The sequence below is a fragment of the Pteropus alecto genome, unplaced genomic scaffold (genome assembly GCF_000325575.1).
Source record: "Pteropus alecto unplaced genomic scaffold, ASM32557v1 scaffold8, whole genome shotgun sequence".
Classification (NCBI taxonomy): Eukaryota; Metazoa; Chordata; class Mammalia; order Chiroptera; family Pteropodidae; genus Pteropus; species Pteropus alecto.
This window is the reverse complement of record NW_006494609.1, coordinates 1,900,425-1,906,478: the sequence shown is the minus strand read 5'-3', so window position 1 is coordinate 1,906,478 and position 6,054 is coordinate 1,900,425. Positions and strand designations below refer to the sequence as shown.

General features: G+C 33.0%; 1 protein-coding gene across 2 annotated transcripts in view; it reads right to left on the bottom strand.

Moving 5' to 3' along the window:
- PSEN1 (presenilin 1) overlaps positions 1-6,054 on the bottom strand; it is a 59,526-nt gene that overhangs the window by 6,217 nt on the left and 47,255 nt on the right. The gene's annotated exons all lie outside the window — the stretch shown is intronic.

Here is a 6,054-nt window from a genome sequence, read left to right as displayed (position 1 = left end):
CACTCACTCACTCACTCACTCACTCATTCACTCACAAGAGGAGTTTCAGATTCTGTGTGGCTGACTTTGGGGTCTTAATCATAGATGCTGCTGTTATATATCAAAAAGAAAAATAATAAATAATAATTTTCATCTATTGAATGCCTAGTTTATACCTGACACTTATTCTAATAAATCCTCAGAAGAACCCCTGAGATAGGTATCATGTTTTTAAAAAACAGCTTTATTGAAGTACTATTTATTTCATAAAATTCACCTATTTGTATAAGTGTACAAATTCAATGATTATAAAAAATTTAGAATTGTACAACCATCATTACAATCCCTCAGATTTCAATCACCCCAATAAGATAATTTGTACCCATTTAGTTAATCCCCACTCCCAGCCCAGGCCCTAAGCAACCACTGATATGCTTTCCATCTCTATAAATTTGCCTTTTATAGACATTTTATAAAATGGACTCATACAACAGGAAGTCTTTTATGACTGGTTTCTTCCACTTAACATTTCTGAAGTTTATCCATCATTATTGCAGGTGTCTATAGTTTGTTCCTTTTTGCTGATGAATAATTTTCCATTACATGGATATACTACAGTTTATTTATCCATTTACCAGTTCATGGGCAATTTGAATTGTTTTTGGCTATTATGAATAATGCTGCCCTGAACATTACCATACACATATATCTTTGTGTGAACAGATTGTTTTCACTTCCACTGGGTAAATCCCTAGGAGTGAAACTGCTCGATTATAATAGTAAGTTTATATATATATTTTTTTTTTTAAGAAAAAGTTTCTTTTTAAGAAACTGCCAAACTCTTTTTCATATTGGCTGTACCAGTTTACATTCCCACCATGCATAAGGGTTCCAGTTTCTTCACGTGCTCACCAATACTTGGTATTGCTAGTTTTTTTCATTATAGTCATTCTGATTAATGATGTTGAGTATCTTTTCATGTGTTAACCATTATATTTCTCCTTTAGTAAAAACTCTATTCAAAGCATTTCCCTATTTTTTAGGATTATTTTACTATTATCGAGTTGCAAGCATTCTTTATATATTCTAAATACAAGTTATTTGACAGGACTTGCAGTATAGTTTGCAAATATTTTCTCTCAGTCTGTGGCTTATTTTCCTTAACGGTTTTAAATTTTTTTAATTGTGGCAAAATACACAGTTCAGTGGCATTAGGTACATAGAGAAAAAATTATACATAAACTGTTGTGTGACCATCACTACTATCCATCCACAGAACCCTTCTCATTTTGCAAAACTGAATGAAACTCTATACCCATTAAACAATAACTTCTTCCTTTTTCCCTCCAGCCTCCAGAAATCTTCATTCTACTTTCTAAGTTTGACTATTCTTGGTACTTCGTATAAGTGGAATTCATACAGTACTGGTCTTTTTGTGACTGGTTTATTTCACTTAGCATAATGTCCTCAAAGCCCATCCATGTTATAGCATGTGTCAAAATTTCCTTCCTTTTTTAGGCTGAGTAATATTTTATTGCGTGTATATACTACATTTTGTTATACAGTCATTTGATATTTTGGTTGCTTCCACCTCATGGCTATTGTGAATAATGCTGTGAACATGGGTGTACAAATATCTTTTAATGATATCTGTTGAAGCATCAAAGTTTTTGACAGTCTATCAATTTTTTCTTCTCTTTATCAGTGTTGTATTGAAGAACTTTTGCCTAACCCAAGGTCATGAAGTTTTCTCTTATGTCTTCTTTTAGAAGTTTTATAGTTTTACCACTTACACATTTCAGTTTATGATCCATTTTAAGTTAATATTTGATTGTGTGCATGATGGATGCTGGGGTTTCCGTTCATTCTTTTGCATGTGGATATCCAACTGTCCTAGTACCATTTGCTGAAAAGATTATACCCTTTTCCCACGAAATTATTTTAGCATCTTTGTAAAAAATCTCTGACCATAAATGTAAGGCTTTACTTACGAACTCTCAATTCTGTTCTACTGACTTATATGCCTGTGCTTATGCCTGTCCTGATTTACAATGCCTTTAGAATAAGTTTAGAAATCAGACAGTGTAAGTCCACCAATTTTTTTCTCCTCTTTCAAAATTGTTTTAAGTTTTGTAGAAATTGAAAAGCTGATCCTAAAAATTATACAGAAACACAAAGGCCCTAGGTTTTCTGTTGTCTAACAATTTTAACCTTACAAGTTCTTCTCAAAAAGAAAATCAAGCAAACACTATAGATTCAAAAGATATGCTTTGACTTAGGGTCCAATAGTAATCCATAAGTGTTACAATTGGGTTCTACCTTTCTGGTTGTTAAATATTTCCTACTGAAGCTGGATCCTGGTCTTAAAGTTTTGTCGCCTGGATTAGAGAAACCATTTCTGGAAGATAGGGGGCTTGAGAAGTATAGTCTGTTCCACTTGTGGGTGAGAAAGAAGTAGAGTGCTGCTTAATAAGATCTAACTGAGAAACCAGTGTTCTTAAATTATATGAGGAAGCCAGACTGAAGTCTTTGTTAGTAGAAAAGATAAACATGACCCATGAAATCCGATGCTATGAAGTGCAGGGCTGGCTAACCTTCCAGGGCTGATGAATGCACTCACCAGTTGCAGAGGTGCAGAAGAGCCCAGCTTGACTATTTGTGTGATCCAGGGAAAGATGATTAATTTCTTTAATCCTCAAATTCCTCAGCTATGAGGATTACAGAGCTATTTCACAGTGTTGTTATCAGAGTTAAAATACATGAAAAGTTCTTGGCACATAGACAAGGCTAAAAAATGACAGACTTATGAAGACATTTGCTTCTAAATACTAAATGTTATAAGAACCTAACTAAAAGAAACTAAGTTCGTCAGGAAAAAAATACTGCAGAAATGAATTTTTAAAAATAATCCAAGAGAAATATTTACATTTATCTGAAAAGGAACATGTATCTAAAATATATACATAATTATTACAATTTGATAATTAAAAAAGACAAATAAAAATGGGCAAAGAATTTGAATGGACAGTTCTCCAAAACAAATATACAAATGGTCAATAAAGACACAAAAGGATACTCAACATCATTAGCTATCAGGAAAATGTAAATGACAATCACAATGAGATACCACTTTATACTCACTGGAATGATTATAATTAAAAAACAGATAATAACAAGTATTGGTAAGGATGTGGAAAAACGGAAACATTCACATACTGCTGGTAGGAATGTAAAATAATGTAGTTGCTTTGGAAAACAGTGTGGCAGTTCCTCAAAAAGTTAAACAGTTACCATATGACCTAGCAATTCCACTCTTAGGTAAATACCCAAGAGAAATAAAAACATATGTCCACACCAAGATGTCTACATGAATGTTCATAGCAACATTATGCATTAAAGCCAAAAATGGAAACAATCCAGATATCCATCACATGATGAATGGATAAGTGTGGCACATCTACAAAATGGAATATTATTTGGCTATTAAAAGAAATGAAGTGCTGATACATGCTATAACACAGATGAACCTTGAAAACATTAAGCTAAGTGAGAAAAACCAGCACAAAGGACCACATGATTTGATCTTTATTAAGGGTCCAGAACAGAGAAAGTAATATTGTATATTGGTTGGTGTTGAGAGCATGGAGGCTAATGGGTACAGGGTTTCTTTTCGAGGTGATGAAAATGTTCTATCATTCACTTATGGTGATGGTTGCATAACTGCGAGTACAATAAAAACCAATGCACTGTATACGTTATATAGGAAGAACTGTAGAGGTGGCAGCTAAGGAGTGTGGGTTTCTTTCTGGGGTAATGAAAATGTTCTAAAATTAATTGCGGGGATGGCTGAACAATTCTGTGGACATACTAAAGCCATAACTTTAAATGGGTAAATTGTATAGTATGCAAATTATATCTCAACGAAGCTATTAAAATATAAACAAAAATGAGGGGCGGGGTGGACAAAAAAAAGAAAAAGAATGTATTAAATCAAGGTTAAAATTATGACCTCACTTTTTTTTCATTTAAAGGCTTATGATTGTTTAAATAATAGCAATATTATGGCAAATGCTATAATTATACTTTATAGAATTTGTTTTAATGGAGAGAGAAATGTAGATATATTTTATTAGCAAAATTAAAATAGAGTAAGGAAACAAAGACGTAACCATCAATTTTTTGCTTTAGGCACTTACCAAGTGACAAGTTTTATTCACCTATAACCAGAAGAAACTGAATCAGCATATAAAAACTAAGAAAAATCACACTGCTGGGAATTTGTTTCCTTTAAACAGCTCCTTTTGATTTATTCAGTCAAAATATGCAATGGCCAAACAACTAAAATCACAGCAATGGAAACTGCTTAAGTTAGACATAATGAATTAACAGTATTCCACTGCCAAGTGTTAATAATGAGATGGGCTACTAGTATTTTATTGCTATTTGCTAATGGTAGTCTGGGCCTACTATTGTTTTTTTGTTTTGTTTTTGCCAACTCTGAAAAATAATTTTAAGTAATTATAATATTCCTTTAGTATTAAAAGAGGCATTTACTGATCTATCAAGACAATAAATGGTTGTGAATAGTCACTTTAATTGTAATATTTCTCTATACAACTTTTAGCAGCACAATAAGTGTTTAGCTTAACTATAACACAATAAAATGGTGAATATTTCCTATTATCTTTTTAATAAATATAAACATATTAAAAACTGCCTGCAATTTATTATTTTACATTTATACTACTAAAATCTCCTCCTCCACTTAAAAAAAATAGCAAAATCTATTTCTTTCTCCTTCCTTGAGATTAGAGAAAAAGAATCTCTCTGAGTCAAATTTCCACTCCTAGCAACAACAGGTTAATTTCACTACACTGATAAATTTTAAGTCCATCAGTAATACACCTCAAATGAGCCCATCGTGGGCATAATGTTAGAAGTTTATTTTGAAATTCACTAGAAGATCAACTGCTTTCACATTGAATAAAAACATTTTACATTTCTAATTAATAACTCTGTTCAGTTTTCTAATTAAATGTTAATTTTTAAAAGGTTGTTCTAGAACACATATGTACCATTTAGAAGTCAAATTCTAGTGTAAATGGAGACTTTTATAACTAACCGTGAGTTTGGTTTAAAACACTAAAGCAATCAGAGATGGTTGCGTGTGGTGGTGGATGCTAAGATGATGAAAGAATGTCAATTATTAGTTTATATTGGTCCCAGATAAAGAAAATATTCTTCTGAAGTTAGGAGAGGCAATACTTGGGTTTTCTTTTTTTAAAAAAGTTAAGAAGTGAAGAGGAGAAGGACAAGGAAAGATGATTAGGAGAGAAAGACTCATGCGCTGCTGTGTTCAACAGCTGTATCACTTCTTTCTTTAAACTCCAGGAACCTTTGAGAAAAGAGGAACAGAAGAGGCAACCTAATTATGGTGGTAACTTTGCAGGCAAAGAAAATACCAGCAAAGGCAGGTTCAAGCCAGGCTATAAGATGAGGCACTTGCATCTAGGTTCCCCGGAGTGTGAAGGTCGCAGGCTGCAGCTGGCTCTAAAGTCTGGAAAACCCAACCAAGCACCAAGGTCATGAATACGCGTAGGTTCTGACACAGTTAAAAGCGCAAGGATGATCTGTAAGAAGTGTTCTATTCAAGCTGAAGTATGTCAAAAATCATAACAATTAGTGATTAGTGGTTAAAATAGCTAAGGAATCTAGGTATTTCTTTAAAACTAATATTTCGCTGTTTTAATCAAGAGTTTCACTTATATGAAAATGAAAAAAACTGAGGATAACTTAGTTGGAAAATGTGCTAATCTCTTATTCAATAAATCGCATCCCTAAGACTAACTGAAGAGATGATTAAGCCCTACTCTACTGGCTAATACTGTTCCCAAGAAGCCCCAAGTGCTAACCTAAATCTAAGCGACAGCACATCTTAGACATTGAACAAACTCTAACATTTCTGCCCATAACCTGAGTACCTTTGATTTTCTTTAAAACTGACAAAATACAGTGTTTGTCAACAAAGGGAATAACAATGTGAAAGGTTACAACATCCAGATCTAGGTCTCTGTA